Source organism: Zeugodacus cucurbitae, chromosome X, assembly GCF_028554725.1.
Source record: "Zeugodacus cucurbitae isolate PBARC_wt_2022May chromosome X, idZeuCucr1.2, whole genome shotgun sequence".
NCBI lineage: Eukaryota > Metazoa > Arthropoda > Insecta > Diptera > Tephritidae > Zeugodacus > Zeugodacus cucurbitae.
In genome coordinates this window covers 14,407,104-14,430,838 of record NC_071672.1, presented here as the reverse complement: position 1 = coordinate 14,430,838, position 23,735 = coordinate 14,407,104, and positions in this window count along the sequence as shown.

Sequence of the window (23,735 nt, the reverse complement as noted above, 5' to 3'; positions counted from 1 at the left end):
TCTTGTTTTGTCTTGTCATGTCTTGTCTTGTCTTGTCTTGTCTTGTCATGTCTTGTCTTGTCTTGTCTTGTCTTGTCTTGTCTTGTCTTGTCTTGTCTTGTCTTGTCTTGTCTTGTCTTGCCTTGTCTTGTCTTGTCTTGTCTTGTCTTGTCTTGTCTTGTCTTGTCTTGTCTTGTCTTGTCTTTTCATGTCTTGTTTTGTCTTGTCTTGTCTTGTCTTGTCTTGTCTTGTCTGGTCTTATCTTGTCTTGCCTTGTCCTGTCCTGTCTTGCCTTGTCTTTTCTTGTCTTGTCTTGTCTTTTCTTGTCTTGTCTTGTCTTGTCTTGTCTTGTCTTGTCATGTCATGTCTTGTCTTGTCTGGTCTTGTTTTGTCTTGTCTTGTCTTGTTTTGTCTTTTCTTGTCTTGTCTTGTCTTGTCTTGTCATGTCATGTCTTGTCTTGTCTTGTCTTGTTTTGTCTTGTCTTGTCTTGTTTTGTCTTGTCATGTCTTGTCTTGTCTTGTCTTGTCTTGTCTTGTCTTGTCTTGTCTTGTCTTGTCTTGTCATGTCATGTCTTGTTTTGTCTTGTCTTGTCTTGTCTTGTCTTGTCTTGTCCTGTCTTGTCTTGTCTTGTCTTGCCTTGTCTTGTCTTGTCTTGTCTTGTATTGTCTTGTCTTGTCTTGTCTTGTCTTGTCTTGTCTTGTCTTGTCTTGTCTTGTCTTGTCATGTCATGTCTTGTCTTGTCTTGTCTTGTTTTGTCTTGTCTTGTCATGTCATGTCATGTCGTGCGTTGGGTTGTTTTGTCTTGTCTTGATTTGTCTTGTCATGTCATGTCTGGTCTTGTCTTGTCTTGTCTTGTCTTGTCTTGTCGTATGTTGTGTTGTTTTGTCTTGTCTTGTCTTGTCTTGTCCTGTCGTGTGTTGTGTTGTTTTGTCTTGTCTTGTCTTGTCTTGTCTTGTCTTGTCTTGTTTTGTCTTGTCTTGTCTTGTCTTGTCTTGTCTTGTCTTGTCTTGTCTTGTCTTGTCATGTCTTGTCTTGTCTTGTCTTGTTTTGTCTTGTCTTGTCTTGTTTTGTCTTGTCTTGTCTTGTCCTGTCTTGTCTTGTCTTGCCTTGTCTTGTCTTGTCTTGTCTTGTCTTGTCTTGTCTTGTCATGTCATGTCATGTCGTGCGTTGTGTTGTTTTGTCTTGTCTTGATTTGTCTTGTCATGTCATGTCTGGTCTTGTCTTGTCTTGTCTTGTCTTGTCATGTCGTGCGTTGTGTTGTTTTGTCTTGTCTTGTTTTGTCTTGTCATGTCATGTCTTGTCTTGTCATGTCATGTCTGGTCTTGTCTTGTCTTGTCTTGTCGTATGTTGTGTTGTTTTGTCTTGTCTTGTCTTGTCTTGTCCTGTCGTGTGTTGTGTTGTTTTGTCTTGTCTTGTCTTGTCTTGTCTTGTCTTGTCTTGTTTTGTCTTGTCTTGTCTTGTCTTGTCTTGTCTTGTCTTGTCTTGTCATGTCTTGTCTTGTCTTGTCTTGTTTTGTCTTGTCTTGTCTTGTTTTGTCTTGTCTTGTCTTGTCCTGTCTTGTCTTGTCTTGTCTTGCCTTGTCTTGTCTTGTCTTGTCTTGTCTTGTCTTGTCATGTCATGTCATGTCGTGCGTTGTGTTGTTTTGTTTTGTCTTGATTTGTCTTGTCATGTCATGTCTGGTCTTGTCTTGTCTTGTCTTGTCTTGTCATGTCGTGCGTTGTGTTGTTTTGTCTTGTCTTGTTTTGTCTTGTCATGTCATGTCTTGTCTTGTCTTGTCTTGTCTTGTCTTGTCTTGTCTTGTCATGTCATGTCATGTCATGTCATGTGTTTGTGTTGTGTTGTTTTGTCTTGTCTTGTCTTGTCTTGTCTTGTCTTGTCATGTCATGTCTTGTCTTGTCTTGTCTTGTTTTGTCTTGTCTTGTCTTGTTTTGTCTTGTCATGTCTTGTCTTGTCTTGTCTTGTCTTGTCTTGTCTTGTCTTGTCTTGTCTTGTCTTGTCTTGTCGTATGTTGTGCTGTTTTGTCTTGTCATGTCGTATGTTGTGTTGTTTTGTCTTGTCTTGTTTTGTCTTGTCTTGTCTTATATAGTCTTGTCTTGTCTTGTCATGTCATGTCATGTCATGTCGTGTGTTGTGTTGTTTAGTCTTGTTTTGTCTTGTCATGTCTTGTCTTGTCTTGTCTTGTCTTGTCATGTCTTGTCTTGTCTTGTCTTGTCTTGTCTTGTCTTGTCTTGTCTTGTCTTGCCTTGCCTTGTCTTGTCTTGTCTTGTCTTGTCTTGTCTTGTCTTGTCGTATGTTGTGTTGTTTTGTCTTGTCATGTCGTATGTTGTGTTGTTTTGTCTTGTCTTGTTTTGTCTTGTCTTGTCTTATATAGTCTTGTCTTGTCTTGTCTTGTCTTGTCTTGTCTTGTCTTGTCTTGTCTTGTCGTATGTTGTGTTGTTTTGTCTTGTCTTGTTTTGTCTTGTCATGTCGTATGTTGTTGTCTTGTCTTGTCTTGTCTTGTCTTGTCTTGTCTTGTCTTGTCTTGTCGTATGTTGTGTTGTTTTGTCTTGTCTTGTTTTGTCTTGTCATGTCGTATGTTGTGTTGTTTTGTCTTGTCTTGTTTTGTCTTGTCTTGTCTTATATTGTCTTATATTGTCTTGTCTTGTCTTGTCATGTCATGTCGTGTGTTGCGTTGTTTAGTCTTGTTTTGTCTTGTCTTGTCATGTCTTGTCTTGTCTTGTCTTGTCATGTCTTGTCTTGTCTAGTCTTGTCTTGTCTTGTCTTGTCTTGTCTTGTCTTGTCTTGTCTTGTCTTGTCTTGTCTTGTCTTGTCTTGTCTTGTCTTGTCTTGTCTTGTCTTGTCTTGTCTTGTCTTGTCTTGTCTTGTCTTGTCTTGTCTTGTCTTGTCTTGTCTTGTCTTGTCTTGTCTTGTCTTGTCTTGTCTTGTCTTGTCTTGTCTTGTCTTGTCTTGTCTTGTCTTGTCTTGTCTTGTCTTGTCTTGTCTTGTCTTGTCTTGTCTTGTCTTGTCTTGTCTTGTCTTGTCTTGTCTTGTCTTGTCTTGTCTTGTCTTGTCTTGTCTTGTCTTGTCTTGTCTTGTCTTGTCATGTCTAGTCTAGTCTTGTCTTGTCTTGTCTTGTCTTGTCTTGTCTTGTCTTGTCTTGTCTTGTCTTGTCTTGTCTTGTCTTGTCTTGTCTTGTCTTGTCTTGTCTTGTCTTGTCTTGTCTTGTCTTGTCTTGTCTTGTCTTGTCTTGTCTTGTCTTGTCTTGTCATGTAATGTCATGTCGTGTGTTGTGTTGTTTTGTCTTGTCGTGTCTTCTCCTTGTCTTGTCTTGTCATGTTGTGTGTTGTGTTGTTTTGTCTTGTCATGTCTTATATTGTATTGTCTTGTCTTGTGATGTCATGTCGTGTGTTGTGTTGTTTTGTCTTGTATTGTCTTGTCTTGTCTTGTCTTGTCTTGTTTTGTCTTGTCTTGTCTTGTCTTGTCTTGTCTTGTCTTGTCTTTTCTTGTCTTGTCTTGTCTTGTCTTGTCATGTCATGTCATGTCATACGTGTGTTGTGTTGTTTTGTCTTGTCTTATTTTGTCTTGTCATGTCTTATCTTGTCTTGTCTTGTCTTGTCTTGTATTGTCATGTCTTATATTGTCTTGTCTTGTCATGTCATATCATGTCGTGTGTTGTGTTGTTTTGTCTTGTCATGTTTTGTCTTGTCATGTATTGTCTTGTCTTGTCATGTCATGTCATGTCTTGTATTGTCATGTCTTATATTGTCTTGTCTTGTCTTGTCTTGTCCTGTCGTGTGTTGTGTTGTTTTGTCTTGTCTTGTCTTGTCTTGCCTTGTCTTATATTGTCTTGTCTTGTCTTGTCTTGTCTTGGCTTGTCTTGTCTTGTCTTGTCTTGTCTTGTGTTGTCTTGTCTTGTCTTGTCTTGTCTTGTCTTGTCTTGTCTTGTCTTGTATTGTCATGTCTTATATTGTCTTGTCTTGTCTTGTCTTGTCCTGTCGTGTGTTGTGTTGTTTTGTCTTGTCTTGTCTTGTCTTGCCTTGTCTTGTCTTGTCTTGGCTTGTCTTGTCTTGTCTTGTCGTATGTTGTGTTGTTTTGTCTTGTCTTGTTTTGTCTTGTCATGTCGTATGTTGTGTTGTTTTGTCTTGTCTTGTCTTATATTGTCTTGTTTAGTCTTGTTTTGTCTTGTCATGTCTTGTCTATTCTTGTCTTGTCTTGTCTTGTCTAGTCTTGTCTTGTCTTGTCTTGTCTTGTCTTGTCTTGTCTTGTCTTGTCTTGTCTTGTCTTGTGTTGTCTTGTCTTGTCTTGTCTTGTCTTGTCTTGTCTTGTCTTGTCTTCTCTTGTTTTGTCTTGTCTTGTCTTGTCTTGTCTTGTCTTGTCTTGTCTTGTCTTGTCTTGTATGGTCTTATCTTGTCTTGTCTTGTCCTGTCCTGTCTTGTCTTTTCTTGTCTTGTCTTGTCATGTCTTGTCTTGTCATGTCATGTCTTGTCTTGTCTTGTCTTGTCTTGTCATGTCGTGCGTTGTCTTGTCTTTTCTTGTCTTGTCTTGTCTTGTCTGGTCTTGTCTTGTCTTGTCTTGTCTTGTCTTGTCTTGTCTTGTCTTGTCTTGTCTTGTCTTGTCTTGTCTTGTCTTGTCTTGTTTGGTCTTGTCTTGTCTTGTCATGTTTTATGTTGTCTTGTTTTGTCATGTAATGTCATTTCGTGTGTTGTGTTGTTTTGTCTTGTCTTGTCTTCTCCTTGTCTTGTCTTGTCATGTCGTGTGTTGTGTTGTTTTGTCTTGTCATGTCATGTCTTGTCTTGTCTTGTCTTGTCTTGTCTTGTCTTGTCATGTCATGTCATGTCATGTCTGTCATGTCATGTGTTGTGTTGTGTTGTTTTGTCTTGTTTGGTCTTGTCTTGTTTGGTCTTTTCTTGTCTTGTCATGTTTTATGTTGTCTTGTTTTGTCATGTAATGTCATGTCGTGTGTTGTGTTGTTTTGTCTTGTCTTGTCTTCTCCTTGTCATGTCATGTCATGTCTTGTGTTGTGTTGTGTTTTTTTGTCTTGTCTTGTCTTGTTTGGTCTTGTCTTGTTTGGTCTTGTCTTGTCTTGTCATGTTTTATGTTGTCTTGTTTTGTCATGTAATGTCATGTCGTGTGTTGTGTTGTTTTGTCTTGTCTTGTCTTCTCCTTGTCTTGTCTTGTCATGTCGTGTGTTGTGTTGTTTTGTCTTGTCATGTCTTATATTGTCTTGTCTTGTCTTGTCTTGTCTTGTGATGTCATGTGTTGTGTTGTGTTGTTTTGTCTTGTCTTGTCTTGTCTTGTCTTGTCTTGTCTTGTCTTGTCTTGTCTTGTCTTGTCTTGTCTTGTCTTGTCTTGTCTTGTCTTGTCTTGTCTTGTCTTGTCTTGTCTTGTCATGTCTTGTCTTGTCTTGTTTTGTCTTGTTTTCTCATGTAGTGTCATGTCGTGTGTTGTGTTGTTTTGTCTTGTCTTGTGTTGTTTTGTCGTGTCATGTCTTGTCTTGTCTTGTCTTGTCCTGTCCTGTCGTGTGTTGTGTTGTTTTGTCTTGTCTTGTCTTGTCATGTCATGTCATGTCGTGTCTTGTGTTGCTTTGTCTTGTCTTGTCTTGTCATGTCTTGTCATGTCGTGTGTTGTGTTGTTTTGTCTTGTCTTGTTGTGTATTGTCATGTCTTATATTGTCTTGTCTTGTCTTGTCATGTCATGCCATGTCATGTCGTGTGTTGTGTTGTTTTGTCTTGTCTTGTTTTGTCTTGTCATGTCTTGTCTTGTCTTGTCTTGTTTTGTCTTGTCATGTCTTGTCTTGTCTTGTCTTGTCTTGTCTTGTCTTGTCTTGTCTTGTCTTGTCTTGTCTTGTCTCGTCTTGTCTTGTCTTGCCTTGTCTTGTCTTGTCTTGTCTTGTCTTGTCTTGTCTTGTCTTGTCTTGTCTTGTCTTGTCTTGTCTTGTCTTGTCTTGTCTTGTCTTTTCTTGTCTTGTCCTGTCTTGTCTTGTCTTGTCTTGCCTTGTCTTGTCTTGTCTTGTTTTGTCTTGTCTTGCCTTGTCTTGTCATGTCATGTCATGTCATGTCGTGCGTTGTGTTGTTTTGTCTTGTCTTGATTTGTCTTGTCATGTCATGTCTTGTCTTGTCTTGTCTTGTCTTGTCTTGTCTTGTCTTGTCTTGTCTTGTCATGTCGTGCGTTGTGTTGTTTTGTCTTGTCTTGTTTTGTCTTGTCATGTCATGTCTTGTCTTGTCTTGTCTTGTCTTGTCTTGTCTTGTCTTGTCTTGTCATGTCATGTCATGTCATGTCATGTGTTGTGTTGTGTTGTTTTGTCTTGTCTTGTCTTGTTTGGTCTTGTCTTGTTTGGTCTTGTCTTGTGTTGTCATGTTTTATGTTGTCTTGTTTTGTCATGTAATGTCATGTCGTGTGTTGTGTTGTTTTGTCTTGTCTTGTTTTGTCTTGTCTTGTCTTCTCCTTGTCTTGTCTTGTCATGTCGTGTGTTGTGTTGTTTTGTCTTGTCATGTCTTATATTGTCTTGTCTTGTCTTGTCTTGTCTTGTCTTGTCTTGTCTTGTCTTGTCTTGTGATGTCATGTCGTGTGTTGTGTTGTGTTGTGTTGTTTTGTCTTGTCTTGTCTTGTCTAGTCTTGTCTTGTCTTGCCTTATCTTGCCTTGTCTTGTCTTGTCTGGTCTTGTCTTGTCTTGTCTTGTCTTGTCTTGTCTTGTCTTGTCATGTCTTGTCTTGTCTTGTTTTGTCTTGTCTTGTATTGTCCTGTTTTCTCATGTAATGTCATGTCGTGTGTTGTGTTGTTTTGTCTTGTCTTGTGTTGTTTTGTCCTGTCATGTCTTGTCTTGTCTTGTCTTGTCCTGTCCTGTCGTGTGTTGTGTTGTTTTGTCTTGTCTTGTCATGTCATATCATGTCGTGTCTTGTGTTGCTTTGTCTTGTCTTGTCTTGTCTTGTCTTGTCATGTCGTGTGTTGTGTTGTTTTGTCTTGTCTTGTTGTGTATTGTCATGTCTTATATTGTCTTGTCTTGTCTTGTCTTGTCATGTCATGTCATGTCGTGTGTTGTGTTGTTTTGTCTTGTCATGTCTTGTCTTGTTTTGTCTTGTCATGTCTTGTCTTGTCTTGTCTTGTCTTGTCTTGTCTTGTCTTGTCTTGTCTTGTCTTGTCTTGTCTTGTCTTGTCTTGTCTTGTCTTGTCTTGTCTTGTCTTGTCTTGTCTTGTCTTGTCTTGTCTTGTCTTGTCTTGTCCTGTCGTGTGTTGTGTTGTTTTGTCTTGTCTTGTCTTGTCTTGTCTTGTTTTGTCTTGTCTTGTCTTGTCTTGTCTTGTCATGTCATGTCTTGTCTTGTCTTGTCTTGTTTTGTCTTGTCTTGTCTTGTTTTGTCTTGTCTTGTGTTGTCCTGTCTTGTCTTGTCTTGTCTTGCCTTGTCTTGTCTTGTCTTGTCTTGTCTTGTCATGTCATGTCATGTCGTGCGTTGTGTTGTTTTGTCTTGTCTTGATTTGTCTTGTCATGTCATGTCTTGTCTTGTCTTGTCTTGTCTTGTCTTGTCATGTCGTGCGTTGTGTTGTTTTGTCTTGTCTTGTTTTGTCTTGTCATGTCATGTCTTGTCTTGTCTTGTCTTGTCTTGTCTTGTCTTGTCTTGTCTTGTCTTGTCGTGTCATGTCATGTCATGTCATGTGTTTGTGTTGTGTTGTTTTGTATTGTCTTGTCTTGTCTTGTCTTGTCTTGTCTTGTCATGTCATGTCTTGTCTTGTCTTGTCTTGTTTTGTCTTGTCTTGTCTTGTTTTGTCTTGTCATGTCTTGTCTTGTCTTGTCTTGTCATGTCGTGCGTTGTGTTGTTTTGTCTTGTCTTGTTTTGTCTTGTCATGTCATGTCTTGTCTTGTCTTGTCTTGTCTTGTCTTGTCTTGTCTTGTCTTGTCATGTCATGTCATGTCATGTGTTTGTGTTGTTTTGTCTTGTCTTGTTTTGTCTTGTCATGTCTTGTCTTGTCTTGTCTTGTCTTGTCTTGTCTTGTCTTGTTTGGTCTTGTCTTGTCTTGTCATGTTTTATGTTGTCTTGTTTTGTCATGTAATGTCATACGTGTGTTGTGTTGTTTTGTCTTGTCTTATTTTGTCTTGTCATGTCTTATCTTGTCTTGTCTTGTCTTGTCTTGTATTGTCATGTCTTATATTGTCTTGTCTTGTCTTGTCTTGTCCTGTCGTGTGTTGTGTTGTTTTGTCTTGTCTTGTCTTGTCTTGCCTTGTCTTGTCTTGTCTTGTCTTGTCTTGTCTTGTCTTGTCTTGTCTTGTCGTATGTTGTGTTGTTTTGTCTTGTCTTGTTTTGTCTTGTCTTGTTTTGTCTTGTCATGTCGTATGTTGTGTTGTTTTGTCTTGTCTTGTTTTGTCTTGTCTTGTCTTATATTGTCTTGTCTTGTCTTGTCTTGTCTTGTCTTGGCTTGTCTTGTCTTGTCTTGTCTTGTCTTGTCTTGTGTTGTCTTGTCTTGTCTTGTCTTGTCTTGTCTTGTCTTGTCTTGTCTTGTCTTGTCTTGTCTTGTATTGTCATGTCTTATATTGTCTTGTCTTGTCTTGTCTTGTCCTGTCGTGTGTTGTGTTGTTTTGTCTTGTCTTGTCTTGTTTTGCCTTGTCTTGTCTTGTCTTGGCTTGTCTTGTCTTGTCTTGTCGTATGTTGTGTTGTTTTGTCTTGTCTTGTTTTGTCTTGTCATGTCGTATGTTGTGTTGTTTTGTCTTGTCTTGTTTTGTCTTGTCTTGTCTTATATTGTCTTGTTTAGTCTTGTTTTGTCTTGTCATGTCTTGTCTTGTCTTGTCTTGTCTTGTCTTGTCTTGTCTTGTCTTGTCTTGTCTTGTCTTGTCTTGTCTTGTCTTGTCTTGTCTTGTCTTGTCTTGTCTTGTCTTGTCTTGTCTTGTCTTGTCTTGTCTTGTCTTGTCTTGTCTTGTGTTGTCTTGTCTTGTCTTGTCTTGTCTTGTCTTGTCTTGTCTTGTCTTGTCTTGTTTTGTCTTGTCTTGTCTTGTCTTGTCTTGTCTTGTCTTGTCTTGTCTTGTCTTGTCTGGTCTTATCTTGTCTTGTCTTGTCCTGTCCTGTCTTGTCTTGTCTTGTCTTTTCTTGTCTTGTCTTGTCATGTCTTGTCTTGTCTTGTCATGTCATGTCTTGTCTTGTCTTGTCTTGTCTTGTCATGTCGTGCGTTGTCTTTTCTTGTCTTGTCTTGTCTTGTCTTGTCTTGTCTTGTCTTGTCTTGTCTTGTCTTGTCTTGTCTTGTCTTGTCTTGTCTTGTCTTGTCTTGTCTTGTTTGGTCTTGTCTTGTCTTGTCATGTTTTATGTTGTCTTGTTTTGTCATGTAATGTCATTTCGTGTGTTGTGTTGTTTTGTCTTGTCTTGTCTTCTCCTTGTCTTGTCTTGTCATGTCGTGTGTTGTGTTGTTTTGTCTTGTCATGTCATGTCTTGTCTTGTCTTGTCTTGTCTTGTCTTGTCTTGTCTTGTCATGTCATGTCATGTCATGTCTGTCATGTCATGTGTTGTGTTGTGTTGTTTTGTCTTGTCTTGTCTTGTTTGGTCTTGTCTTGTTTGGTCTTGTCTTGTCTTGTCATGTTTTATGTTGTCTTGTTTTGTCATGTAATGTCATGTCGTGTGTTGTGTTGTTTTGTCTTGTCTTGTCTTCTCCTTGTCATGTCATGTCATGTCTTGTGTTGTGTTGTGTTTTTTTGTCTTGTCTTGTCTTGTTTGGTCTTGTCTTGTTTGGTCTTGTCTTGTCTTGTCATGTTTTATGTTGTCTTGTTTTGTCATGTAATGTCATGTCGTGTGTTGTGTTGTTTTGTCTTGTCTTGTCTTCTCCTTGTCTTGTCTTGTCATGTCGTGTGTTGTGTTGTTTTGTCTTGTCATGTCTTATATTGTCTTGTCTTGTCTTGTCTTGTCTTGTGATGTCATGTGTTGTGTTGTGTTGTTTTGTCTTGTCTTGTCTTGTCTTGTCTTGTCTTGTCATGTCTTGTCTTGTCTTGTTTTGTCTTGTTTTCTCATGTAGTGTCATGTCGTGTGTTGTGTTGTTTTGTCTTGTCTTGTGTTGTTTTGTCGTGTCATGTCTTGTCTTGTCTTGTCTTGTCCTGTCCTGTCGTGTGTTGTGTTGTTTTGTCTTGTCTTGTCATGTCATGTCATGTCGTGTCTTGTGTTGCTTTGTCTTGTCTTGTCTTGTCATGTCTTGTCATGTCGTGTGTTGTGTTGTTTTGTCTTGTCTTGTTGTGTATTGTCATGTCTTATATTGTCTTGTCTTGTCTTGTCATGTCATGTCATGTCATGTCGTGTGTTGTGTTGTTTTGTCTTGTCTTGTTTTGTCTTGTCATGTCTTGTCTTGTCTTGTCTTGTTTTGTCTTGTCATGTCTTGTCTTGTATTGTCTTGTCTTGTCTTGTCTTGTCTTGTCTTGTCTTGTCTCGTCTTGTCATGTCATGTCATGTCTTGTGTTGTGTTGTGTTTTTTTGTCTTGTCTTGTCTTGTTTGGTCTTGTCTTGTTTGGTCTTGTCTTGTCTTGTCATGTTTTATGTTGTCTTGTTTTGTCATGTAATGTCATGTCGTGTGTTGTGTTGTTTTGTCTTGTCTTGTCTTCTCCTTGTCATGTCATGTCATGTCTTGTGTTGTGTTGTGTTTTTTTGTCTTGTCTTGTCTTGTTTGGTCTTGTCTTGTTTGGTCTTGTCTTGTCTTGTCATGTTTTATGTTGTCTTGTTTTGTCACGTAATGTCATGTCGTGTGTTGTGTTGTTTTGTCTTGTCTTGTCTTCTCCTTGTCTTGTCTTGTCATGTCGTGTGTTGTGTTGTTTTGTCTTGTCATGTCTTATATTGTCTTGTCTTGTCTTGTCTTGTCTTGTGATGTCATGTGTTGTGTTGTGTTGTTTTGTCTTGTCTTGTCTTGTCTTGTCTTGTCTTGTCTTGTCTTGTCTTGTCTTGTCTTGTCTTGTCTTGTCTTGTCTTGTCTTGTCTTGTCTTGTCTTGTCTTGTCTTGTCTTGTCATGTCTTGTCTTGTCTTGTTTTGTCTTGTTTTCTCATGTAGTGTCATGTCGTGTGTTGTGTTGTTTTGTCTTGTCTTGTGTTGTTTTGTCGTGTCATGTCTTGTCTTGTCTTGTCTTGTCCTGTCCTGTCGTGTGTTGTGTTGTTTTGTCTTGTCTTGTCATGTCATGTCATGTCGTGTCTTGTGTTGCTTTGTCTTGTCTTGTCTTGTCATGTCTTGTCATGTCGTGTGTTGTGTTGTTTTGTCTTGTCTTGTTGTGTATTGTCATGTCTTATATTGTCTTGTCTTGTCTTGTCATGTCATGTCATGTCATGTCGTGTGTTGTGTTGTTTTGTCTTGTCTTGTTTTGTCTTGTCATGTCTTGTCTTGTTTGGTCTTGTCTTGTTTGGTCTTGTCTTGTCTTGTCATGTTTTATGTTGTCTTGTTTTGTCATGTAATGTCATGTCGTGTGTTGTGTTGTTTTGTCTTGTCTTGTCTTCTCCTTGTCATGTCATGTCATGTCTTGTGTTGTGTTGTGTTTTTTTGTCTTGTCTTGTCTTGTTTGGTCTTGTCTTGTTTGGTCTTGTCTTGTCTTGTCATGTTTTATGTTGTCTTGTTTTGTCACGTAATGTCATGTCGTGTGTTGTGTTGTTTTGTCTTGTCTTGTCTTCTCCTTGTCTTGTCTTGTCATGTCGTGTGTTGTGTTGTTTTGTCTTGTCATGTCTTATATTGTCTTGTCTTGTCTTGTCTTGTCTTGTGATGTCATGTGTTGTGTTGTGTTGTTTTGTCTTGTCTTGTCTTGTCTTGTCTTGTCTTGTCTTGTCTTGTCTTGTCTTGTCTTGTCTTGTCTTGTCTTGTCTTGTCTTGTCTTGTCTTGTCTTGTCTTGTCTTGTCATGTCTTGTCTTGTCTTGTTTTGTCTTGTTTTCTCATGTAGTGTCATGTCGTGTGTTGTGTTGTTTTGTCTTGTCTTGTGTTGTTTTGTCGTGTCATGTCTTGTCTTGTCTTGTCTTGTCCTGTCCTGTCGTGTGTTGTGTTGTTTTGTCTTGTCTTGTCATGTCATGTCATGTCGTGTCTTGTGTTGCTTTGTCTTGTCTTGTCTTGTCATGTCTTGTCATGTCGTGTGTTGTGTTGTTTTGTCTTGTCTTGTTGTGTATTGTCATGTCTTATATTGTCTTGTCTTGTCTTGTCATGTCATGTCATGTCATGTCGTGTGTTGTGTTGTTTTGTCTTGTCTTGTTTTGTCTTGTCATGTCTTGTCTTGTCTTGTCTTGTTTTGTCTTGTCATGTCTTGTCTTGTCTTGTCTTGTCTTGTCTTGTCTTGTCTTGTCTTGTCTTGTCTTGTCTTGTCTTGTGATGTCATGTCGTGTGTTGTGTTGTTTTGTCTTGTCTTGTTTTGTCTTGTCCTGTCTTGTCTTGTCATGTCATGTCATGTGTTGTGTTGTGTTGTGTTGTTTTGTCTTGTCTTGTCTTGTCTAGTCTTGTCTTGTCTTGCCTTATCTTGCCTTGTCTTGTCTTGTCTGGTCTTGTCTTGTCTTGTCTTGTCTTGTCTTGTCTTGTCTTGTCTTGTCATGTCTTGTCTTGTCTTGTTTTGTCTTGTCTTGTATTGTCCTGTTTTCTCATGTAATGTCATGTCGTGTGTTGTGTTGTTTTGTCTTGTCTTGTGTTGTTTTGTCCTGTCATGTCTTGTCTTGTCTTGTCTTGTCCTGTCCTGTCGTGTGTTGTGTTGTTTTGTCTTGTCTTGTCATGTCATATCATGTCGTGTCTTGTGTTACTTTGTCTTGTCTTGTCTTGTCATGTCGTGTTGTTTTGTCTTGTCTTGTTGTGTATTGTCATGTCTTATATTGTCTTGTCTTGTCTTGTCTTGTCATGTCATGTCATGTCGTGTGTTGTGTTGTCTTGTCTTGTCTTGTCTTGTCTTGTCTTGTCTTGTCTTGTCTTGTCTTGTCTTGTCTTGTCTTGTCTTGTCTTGTCTTGTCTTGTCGTATGTTGTGTTGTTTTGTCTTGTCATGTCGTATGTTGTGTTGTTTTGTCTTGTCTTGTTTTGTCTTGTCTTGTCTTATATTGTCTTGTCTTGTCTTGTCTTGTCTTGTCTTGTCATGTCATGTCATGTCATGTCGTGTGTTGTGTTGTTTAGTCTTGTTTTGTCTTGTCTTGTTTTGTCTTGTCATGTCTTGTCTTGTCTTGTCTTGTTTTGTCTTGTCATGTCTTGTCTTGTCTTGTCTTGTCTTGTCTTGTCTTGTCTTGTCTTGTCTTGTCTTGTCTTGTCTTGTCTTGTCTCGTCTTGTCTTGTCTTGTCTTGTCTTGTCTTGTCTTGTCTTGTCTTGTCTTGTCTTGTCTTGTCTTGTCTTGTCTTGTCTTGTCTTGTCTTGTCTTGTCTTGTCTTGTCTTGTCTTGTCTTGTCTTTTCTTGTCTTGTCCTGTCTTGTCTTGTCTTGTCTTGCCTTGTCTTGTCTTGTCTTGTCTTGTCTTGTCTTGTCTTGTCTTGTCTTGTCTTCTCCTTGTCTTGTCTTGTCATGTCGTGTGTTGTGTTGTGTTGTTTAGTCTTGTTTTGTCTTGTCTTGTCTTGTCTTGTCTTGTCTTGTCTTGTCTTGTCTTGTCTTGTCTTGTCTTGTCTTGTTTTGTCTTGTCTTGTCTTGTTTTGTCTTGTCTTGTCTTGTCCTGTCTTGTCTTGTCTTGTCTTGCCTTGTCTTGTCTTGTCTTGTCTTGTCTTGTCTTGTCTTGTCTTGTCTTGTCATGTCATGTCATGTCGTGCGTTGTGTTGTTTTGTCATGTCTTATATTGTCTTGTCTTGTCTTGTCTTGTCTTGTCTTGTGATGTCATGTCGTGTGTTGTGTTGTTTTGTCTTGTCTTGTTTTGTCTTGTCCTGTCTTGTCTTGTCATGTCATGTCATGTATTGTGTTGTGTTGTTTTGTCTTGTCTTGTCTTGTCTAGTCTTGTCTTGTCTTGCCTTATCTTGCCTTGTCTTGTCTTGTCTGGTCTTGTCTTGTCTTGTCTTGTCTTGTCTTGTCTTGTCTTGTCTTGTCATGTCTTGTCTTGTCTTGTTTTGTCTTGTCTTGTATTGTCCTGTTTTCTCATGTAATGACATGTCGTGTGTTGTGTTGTTTTGTCTTGTCTTGTGTTGTTTTGTCGTGTCATGTCTTGTCTTGTCTTGTCTTGTCCTGTCCTGTCGTATGTTGTGTTGTTTTGTCTTGTCTTGTCATGTCATATCATGTCGTGTCTTGTGTTGCTTTGTCTTGTCTTGTCTTGTCTTGTCTTGTCATGTCGTGTGTTGTGTTGTTTTGTCTTGTCTTGTGTTGTTTTGTCCTGTCATGTCTTGTCTTGTCTTGTCTTGTCCTGTCCTGTCGTGTGTTGTCTTGTCTTGTCTTGTCTTGTCTTGTCTTGTCCTGTCGTGTGTTGTGTTGTTTTGTCTTGTCTTGTCTTGTCTTGTCTTGTCTTGTCTTGTTTTGTCTTGTCTTGTCTTGTCTTGTCTTGTCTTGTCTTGTCTTGTCATGTCATGTCTTGTCTTGTCTTGTCTTGTTTTGTCTTGTCTTGTCTTGTTTTGTCTTGTCTTGTCTTGTCCTGTCTTGTCTTGTCTTGTCTTGCCTTGTCTTGTCTTGTCTTGTCTTGTCTTGTCTTGTCTTGTCTTGTCATGTCATGTCATGTCGTGCGTTGTGTTGTTTTGTCTTGTCTTGATTTGTCTTGTCATGTCATGTCTTGTCTTGTCTTGTCTTGTCTTGTCTTGTCATGTCTTGTCTTGTCTTGTCTTGTCTTGTCTTGTCTTGTCTTGTCTTGTCTTGTCTTGTCTTGTCTTGTCGTGTCATGTCATGTCATGTCATGTGTTTGTGTTGTGTTGTTTTGTATTGTATTGTCTTGTCTTGTCTTGTCTTGTCTTGTCATGTCATGTCTTGTCTTGTCTTGTCTTGTTTTGTCTTGTCTTGTCTTGTTTTGTCTTGGCATGTCTTGTCTTGTCCTGTCTTGTCATGTCGTGCGTTGTGTTGTTTTGTCTTGTCTTGTTTTGTCTTGTCATGTCATGTCTTGTCTTGTCTTGTCTTGTCTTGTCTTGTCTTGTCTTGTCATGTCATGTCATGTCATGTCATGTGTTTGTGTTGTGTTGTTTTGTCTTGTCTTGTCTTGTTTTGTCTTGTCATGTCTTGTCTTGTCTTGTCTTGTCTTGTCTTGTCTTGCCTTGTCTTGTCTTGTCCTGTCGTGTGTTGTGTTGTTTTGTCTTGTTTTGTCTTGTCTTGTCTTGTCTTGTCTTGTCTTGTCTTGTCTTGTCTTGTCGTATGTTGTGTTGTTTTGTCTTGTCATGTCGTATGTTGTGTTGTTTTGTCTTGTCTTGTTTTGTCTTGTCTTGTCTTATATTGTCTTGTCTTGTCTTGTCTTGTCATGTCATGTCATGTCATGTCGTGTGTTGTGTTGTTTAGTCTTGTTTTGTCTTGTCTTGTTTTGTCTTGTCATGTCTTGTCTTGTCTTGTCTTGTTTTGTCTTGTCATGTCTTGTCTTGTCTTGTCTTGTCTTGTCTTGTCTTGTCTTGTCTTGTCTTGTCTTGTCTTGTCTTGTCTTGTCTTGTCTTGTCTTGTCTTGTCTTGTCTTGTCTTGTCTTCTCCTTGTCTTGTCTTGTCATGTCGTGTGTTGTGTTGTTTTGTCTTGTCATGTCTTATATTGTCTTGTCTTGTCTTGTCTTGTCTTGTCTTGTGATGTCATGTCGTGTGTTGTGTTGTTTTGTCTTGTCTTGTTTTGTCTTGTCCTGTCTTGTCTTGTCATGTCATGTCATGTATTGTGTTGTGTTGTTTTGTCTTGTCTTGTCATGTCATATCATGTCGTGTCTTGTGTTGCTTTGTCTTGTCTTGTCTTGTCTTGTCTTGTCATGTCGTGTGTTGTGTTGTTTTGTCTTGTCTTGTTGTGTATTGTCATGTCTTATATTGTCTTGTCTTGTCTTGTCTTGTCATGTCATGTCATGTCGTGTGTTGTGTTGTTTTGTCTTGTCATGTCTTGTCTTGTCTTGTCTTGTTTTGTCTTGTCATGTCTTGTCTTGTCTTGTCTTGTCTTGTCTTGTCTTGTCTTGTCTTGTCTTGTCTTGTCTTGTCTTGTCTTGTCTTGTTTTGTCTTGTCTTGTCTTGTCTTGTCTTGTCTTGTCTTGTCATGTCTTGTCTTGTTTTGTCTTGTCTTGTCTTGTCATGTCATGTCTTGTCTTGTCTTGTCTTGTTTTGTCTTGTCTTGTCTTGTTTTGTCTTGTCTTGTCTTGTCCTGTCTTGTCTTGTCTTGTCTTGCCTTGTCTTGTCTTGTCTTGTCTTGTCTTGTCTTGTCTTGTCATGTCATGTCATGTCGTGCGTTGTGTTGTTTTGTCTTGTCTTGATTTGTCTTGTCATGTCATGTCTTGTCTTGTCTTGTCTTGTCTTGTCATGTCGTGCGTTGTGTTGTTTTGTCTTGTCTTGTTTTGTCTTGTCATGTCTTGTCTTGTCTTGTCTTGTCTTGTCTTGTCTTGTCTTGTCTTGTCTTGTCTTGTCTTGTCTTGTTTTGTCTTGTCTTGTCTTGTCTTGTCTTGTCTTGTCTTGTCATGTCTTGTCTTGTTTTGTCTTGTCTTGTCTTGTCTTGTCTTGTCTTGTCTTGTCATGTCATGTCTTGTCTTGTCTTGTCTTGTTTTGTCTTGTCTTGTCTTGTTTTGTCTTGTCTTGTCTTGTCCTGTCTTGTCTTGTCTTGTCTTGTCTTGTCTTGCCTTGTCTTGTCTTGTCTTGTCTTGTCTTGTCTTGTCATGTCATGTCATGTCGTGCGTTGTGTTGTTTTGTCTTGTCTTGATTTGTCTTGTCATGTCATGTCTTGTCTTGTCTTGTCTTGTCTTGTCATGTCGTGCGTTGTGTTGTTTTGTCTTGTCTTGTTTTGTCTTGTCATGTCATGTCTTGTCTTGTCTTGTCTTGTCTTGTCTTGTCTTGTCATGTCATGTCATGTCATGTCATGTGTTTGTGTTGTGTTGTTTTGTCTTGTCTTGTCTTGTCTTGTCTTGTCTTGTCTTGTCATGTCATGTCTTGTCTTGTCTTGTCTTGTTTTGTCTTGTCTTGTCTTGTTTTGTCTTGTCATGTCTTGTCTTGTCTTGTCTTGTCTTGTCTTGTCTTGTCTTGCCTTGTCTTGTCTTGTCCTGTCGTGTGTTGTGTTGTTTTGTCTTGTCTTGTCTTGTCTTGTCTTGTCGTATGTTGTGTTGTTTTGTCTTGTCATGTCGTATGTTGTGTTGTTTTGTCTTGTCTTGTTTTGTCTTGTCTTGTCTTGTCATGTCATGTCATGTCATGTCGTGTGTTGTGTTGTTTAGTCTTGTTTTGTCTTGTCATGTCTTGTCTTGTCATGTCTTGTCTTGTTTAGTCTTGTCTTGTCTTGTCTTGTCTTGTCTTGTCTTGTCTTGTCTTGTCTTGCCTTGTCTTGTCTTGTCTTGTCTTGTCTTGTCTTGTCTTGTCTTGTCTTGTCTTTTCTTGTCTTGTTTTGTCTTGTCTTGTCTTGTCTTGTCTTGTCTTGTCTTGTCTTGTCTTGTCTGGTCTTATCTTGTCTTGTCTTGTCCTGTCCTGTCTTGTCTTGTCTTTTCTTGTCTTGTCTTGTCTTTTCTTGTCTTGTCTTGTCTTGTCTTGTCTTGTCTTGTCATGTCATGTCTTGTCTTGTCTTGTCTTGTTTTGTCTTGTCTTGTCTTGTTTTGTCTTTTCTTGTCTTGTCTTGTCTTGTCTTGTCTTGTCATGTCATGTCTTGTCTTGTCTTGTCTTGTTTTGTCTTGTCTTGTCTTGTTTTGTATTGTCATGTCTTGTCTTGTCTTGTCTTGTCTTGTCTTGTCTTGTCTTGTCATGTCATGTCTTGTCTTGTCTTGTCTTGTTTTGTCTTGTCTTGTCTTGTCTTGTCTTGTCTTGTCTTGTCTTGCCTTGTCTTGTCTTGTCTTGTCTTGTCTTGTCTTGTCTTGTCTTGTCTTGTCTTGTCTTGTCTTGCCTTGTCTTGTCTTGTCTTGTGTTGTTTTGTCCTGTCATGTCTTGTCTTGTCTTGTCTTGTCTCGTCTTGTCTTGTCTTGTCTTGTCTTGTCTTGTCTTGTCATGTCATGTCATGTCTTGTCTTGTCTTGTCTTGTCTTGCCTTGTCTTGTCTTGTCTTGTGTTGTTTTGTCCTGTCATGTCTTGTCTTGTCTTGTCTTGTCTCGTCTTGTCTTGTCTTGTCTTGTCTTGTCTTGTCTTGTCATGTCATGTCATGTCTTGTCTTGTCTTGTCTTGTTTTGTCTTGTCTTGTCTTGTCTTGTCTTGTCTTGTCTTGTCTTGTCTTGTCTTGTCTTGTCTTGTCTTGTCTTGTCTTGTCTTGTCTTGTCTTGTCTTGTCCTGTCGTGTGTTGTGTTGTTTTGTCTTGTCTTGTCTTGTCTTGTCTTGTTTTGTCTTGTCTTGTCTTGTCTTGTCATGTCATGTCATGTCATGTCTTGTCTTGTCTTGTCTTGTTTTGTCTTGTCTTGTCTTGTTTTGTCTTGTCTTGTCTTGTCTTGTCTTGTCTTGTCTTGTCTTGTCTTGCCTTGTCTTGTCTTGTCTTGTCTTGTCTTGTCTTGTCTTGTCTTGTCTTGTCTTGTCTTGCCTTGTCTTGTCTTGTGTTGTTTTGTCCTGTCTTGTCTTGTCTTGTCTTGTCATGTCATGTCTTGTCCTGTCATGTCTTGTCTTGTCTTGTCTTGTCTTGTCATGTCATGTCTTGTCTTGTCTTGTTTTGTCTTGTTTTCTCATGTAGTGTCATGTCGTGTGTTGTGTTGTTTTGTCTTGTCTTGTGTTGTTTTGTCGTGTCATGTCTTGTCTTGTCTTGTCTTGTCCTGTCCTGTCGTGTGTTGTGTTGTTTTGTCTTGTCTTGTCATGTCATGTCATGTCGTGTCTTGTGTTGCTTTGTCTTGTCTTGTCTTGTCTTGTCTTGTCTTTTCTTGTCTTGTCTTGTCTTCTCCTTGTCATGTCATGTCTTGTGTTGTGTTGTGTTTTTTTGTCTTGTCTTGTCTTGTTTGGTCTTGTCTTGTTTGGTCTTGTCTTGTTTGGTCTTGTTTTATGTTGTCTTGTTTTGTCATGTAATGTCATGTCGTGTGTTGTGTTGTTTTGTCTTGTCTTGTCTTCTCCTTGTCTTGTCTTGTCATGTCGTGTGTTGTGTTGTTTTGTCTTGTCATGTCTTATATTGTCTTGTCTTGTCTTGTCTTGTCTTGTCTTGTGATGTCATGTGTTGTGTTGTGTTGTTTTGTCTTGTCTTGTCTTGTCTTGTCTTGTCTTGTCTTGTCTTGTCTTGTCTTGTCTTGTCTTGTCTTGTCTTGTCTTGTCTTGTCATGTCTTGTCTTGTCTTGTTTTGTCTTGTTTTCTCATGTAGTGTCATGTCGTGTGTTGTGTTGTTTTGTCTTGTCTTGTGTTGTTTTGTCGTGTCATGTCTTGTCTTGTCTTGTCTTGTCCTGTCCTGTCGTGTGTTGTGTTGTTTTGTCTTGTCTTGTCATGTCATGTCATGTCGTGTCTTGTGTTGCTTTGTCTTGTCTTGTCTTGTCATGTCTTGTCATGTCGTGTGTTGTGTTGTTTTGTCTTGTCTTGTTTTGTCTTGTCATGTCTCGTCTTGTCTCGTCTTGTCTTGTTTTGTATTGTCATGTCTTATATTGTCTTGTCTTGTCTTGTCATGTCATGTCATGTCATGTCGTGTGTTGTGTTGTTTTGTCTTGTCTTGTTTTGTCTTGTCATGTCTTGTCTTGTCTTGTCTTGTGTTGTTTTGTCGTGTCATGTCTTGTCTTGTCTTGTCTTGTCCTGTCCTGTCGTGTGTTGTGTTGTTTTGTCTTGTCTTGTCATGTCATGTCATGTCGTGTCTTGTGTTGCTTTGTCTTGTCTTGTCTTGTCATGTCTTGTCATGTCGTGTGTTGTGTTGTTTTGTCTTGTCTTGTTTTGTCTTGTCATGTCTCGTCTTGTCTCGTCTTGTCTTGTTTTGTATTGTCATGTCTTATATTGTCTTGTCTTGTCTTGTCATGTCATGTCATGTCATGTCGTGTGTTGTGTTGTTTTGTCTTGTCTTGTCTTGTCTTGTCATGTCATGTCTTGTCTTGTCTTGTCTTGTTTTGTATTGTCATGTCTTATATTGTCTTGTCTTGTCTTGTCATGTCATGTCATGTCATGTCGTGTGTTGTGTTGTTTTGTCTTGTCTTGTTTTGTCTTGTCATGTCTTGTCTTGTCTTGTCTTGTTTTGTCTTGTCATGTCTTGTCTTGTCTTGTCTTGTCTTGTCTTGTCTTGTCTTGCCTTGTCTTGTCTTGTCTTGTCTTGTCTTGTCTCGTCTTGTCTCGTCTTGTCTTGTCTTGTCTTGTCTTGTCTTGTCTTGTCTTGTCTTGTCTTGTCTTGTCTTGTCTTGTCTTGTCTTGTCTTGTCTTGTCTTTTCTTGTCTTGTCCTGTCTTGTCTTGTCTTGTCTTGCCTTGTCTTGTCTTGTCTTGTCTTGTCTTGTCTTGTCTTGTCATGTCATGTCATGTCATGTCGTGCGTTGTGTTGTTTTGTCTTGTCTTGATTTGTCTTGTCATGTCATGTCTTGTCTTGTCTTGTCTTGTCTTGTCTTGTCTTGTCTTGTCTTGTCATGTCGTGCGTTGTGTTGTTTTGTCTTGTCTTGTTTTGTCTTGTCATGTCATGTCTTGTCTTGTCTTGTCTTGTCTTGTCTTGTCTTGTCATGTCATGTCATGTCATGTCATGTGTTGTGTTGTGTTGTTTTGTCTTGTCTTGTCTTGTTTGGTCTTGTCTTGTTTGGTCTTGTCTTGTCTTGTCATGTTTTATGTTGTCTTGTTTTGTCATGTAATGTCATGTCGTGTTTTGTGTTGTTTTGTCTTGTCTTGTCTTCTCCTTGTCTTGTCTTGTCATGTCGTGTGTTGTGTTGTTTTGTCTTGTCATGTCTTATATTGTCTTGTCTTGTCTTGTCTTGTCTTGTCTTGTCTTGTCTTGTCTTGTCTTGTCTTGTCTTGTCTTGTCTTGTCTTGTCTTGTCTTGTCTTGTCTTGTCTTGTGATGTCATGTCGTGTGTTGTGTTGTTTTGTCTTGTCTTGTTTTGTCTTGTCCTGTCTTGTCTTGTCATGTCATGTCATGTGTTGTGTTGTGTTGTTTTGTCTTGTCTTGTCTTGTCTAGTCTTGTCTTGTCTTGCCTTATCTTGCCTTGTCTTGTCTTGTCTGGTCTTGTCTTGTCTTGTCTTGTCTTGTCTTGTCTTGTCTTGTCTTGTCTTGTCTTGTCATGTCTTGTCTTGTCTTGTTTTGTCTTGTCTTGTATTGTCCTGTTTTCTCATGTAATGTCATGTCGTGTGTTGTGTTGTTTTGTCTTGTCTTGTGTTGTTTTGTCCTGTCATGTCTTGTCTTGTCTTGTCTTGTCCTGTCCTGTCGTGTGTTGTGTTGTTTTGTCTTGTCTTGTCATGTCATATCATGTCGTGTCTTGTGTTGCTTTGTCTTGTCTTGTCTTGTCTTGTCTTGTCATGTCGTGTGTTGTGTTGTTTTGTCTTGTCTTGTTGTGTATTGTCATGTCTTATATTGTCTTGTCTTGTCTTGTCTTGTCATGTCATGTCATGTCGTGTGTTGTGTTGTTTTGTCTTGTCATGTCTTGTCTTGTCTTGTCTTGTTTTGTCTTGTCATGTCTTGTCTTGTCTTGTCTTGTCTTGTCTTGTCTTGTCTTGTCTTGTCTTGTCTTGTCTTGTCTTGTCTTGTCATGTCTTGTCTTGTCTTGTCTTGTCTTGTCTTGTCTTGTCTTGTCTTGTCTTGTCCTGTCGTGTGTTGTGTTGTTTTGTCTTGTCTTGTCTTGTCTTGTCTTGTTTTGTCTTGTCTTGTCTTGTCTTGTCTTGTCTTGTCTTGTCTTGTCTTGTCATGTCATGTCTTGTCTTGTCTTGTCTTGTTTTGTCTTGTCTTGTCTTGTTTTGTCTTGTCTTGTCTTGTCCTGTCTTGTCTTGTCTTGTCTTGCCTTGTCTTGTCTTTTCTTGTCTTGTCTTGTCATGTCATGTCATGTCGTGCGTTGTGTTGTTTTGTCTTGTCTTGATTTGTCTTGTCATGTCATGTCTTGTCTTGTCTTGTCTTGTCATGTCGTGCGTTGTGTTGTTTTGTCTTGTCTTGTTTTGTCTTGTCATGTCATGTCTTGTCTTGTCTTGTCTTGTCTTGTCTTGTCTTGTCTTGTCTTGTCTTGTCATGTCATGTCATGTCATGTCATGTCATGTGTTTGTGTTGTGTTGTTTTGTCTTGTCTTGTCTTGTCTTGTCTTGTCATGTCATGTCTTGTCTTGTCTTGTCTTGTTTTGTCTTGTCTTGTCTTGTTTTGTCTTGTCATGTCTTGTCTTGTCTTGTCTTGTCTTGTCTTGTCTTGTCTTGTCTTGTCATGTCATGTCATGTCATGTCGTGCGTTGTGTTGTCTTGTCTTGTCTTGTCTTGTCTTGTCTTGTCTTGTCTTGTCTTGTCTTGTCTTGTCTTGTCTTGTCTTGTCTTGTCTTGTCTTGTCTTGTCTTGTCTTGTCTTGTCTTGTCTTGTCTTGTCTTGTCTTGTCTTGTCTTGTCTTGTCTTGTCTTGTCTTGTCTTGTCTTGTCTTGTCTTGTCTTGTCTTGTCCTGTCGTGTGTTGTGTTGTTTTGTCTTGTCTTGTCTTGTCTTGTCTTGTTTTGTCTTGTCTTGTCTTGTCTTGTCTTGTTTTGTCTTGTCTTGTCTTGTCTTGTCTTGTCATGTCATGTCATGTCATGTCTTGTCTTGTCTTGTTTTGTCTTGTCTTGTCTTGTTTTGTCTTGTCTTGTCTTGTCTTGTCTTGTCTTGTCTTGTCTTGTCTTGCCTTGTCTTGTCTTGTCTTGTCTTGTCTTGTCTTGTCTTGTCTTGTCTTGTCTTGTCTTGCCTTGTCTTGTCTTGTGTTGTTTTGTCCTGTCTTGTCTTGTCTTGTCTTGTCATGTCATGTCTTGTCCTGTCATGTCTTGTCTTGTCTTGTCTTGTCTTGTCATGTCATGTCTTGTCTTGTCTTGTTTTGTCTTGTTTTCTCATGTAGTGTCATGTCGTGTGTTGTGTTGTTTTGTCTTGTCTTGTGTTGTTTTGTCGTGTCATGTCTTGTCTTGTCTTGTCTTGTCCTGTCCTGTCGTGTGTTGTGTTGTTTTGTCTTGTCTTGTCATGTCATGTCATGTCGTGTCTTGTGTTGCTTTGTCTTGTCTTGTCTTGTCTTGTCTTGTCTTTTCTTGTCTTGTCTTGTCTTCTCCTTGTCATGTCATGTCTTGTGTTGTGTTGTGTTTTTTTGTCTTGTCTTGTCTTGTTTGGTCTTGTCTTGTTTGGTCTTGTCTTGTTTGGTCTTGTTTTATGTTGTCTTGTTTTGTCATGTAATGTCATGTCGTGTGTTGTGTTGTTTTGTCTTGTCTTGTCTTCTCCTTGTCTTGTCTTGTCATGTCGTGTGTTGTGTTGTTTTGTCTTGTCATGTCTTATATTGTCTTGTCTTGTCTTGTCTTGTCTTGTGATGTCATGTGTTGTGTTGTGTTGTTTTGTCTTGTCTTGTCTTGTCTTGTCTTGTCTTGTCTTGTCTTGTCTTGTCTTGTCTTGTCTTGTCTTGTCTTGTCTTGTCTTGTCTTGTCTTGTCTTGTCTTGTCATGTCTTGTCTTGTCTTGTTTTGTCTTGTTTTCTCATGTAGTGTCATGTCGTGTGTTGTGTTGTTTTGTCTTGTCTTGTGTTGTTTTGTCGTGTCATGTCTTGTCTTGTCTTGTCTTGTCCTGTCCTGTCGTGTGTTGTGTTGTTTTGTCTTGTCTTGTCATGTCATGTCATGTCGTGTCTTGTGTTGCTTTGTCTTGTCTTGTCTTGTCATGTCTTGTCATGTCGTGTGTTGTGTTGTTTTGTCTTGTCTTGTTTTGTCTTGTCATGTCTCGTCTTGTCTCGTCTTGTCTTGTTTTGTA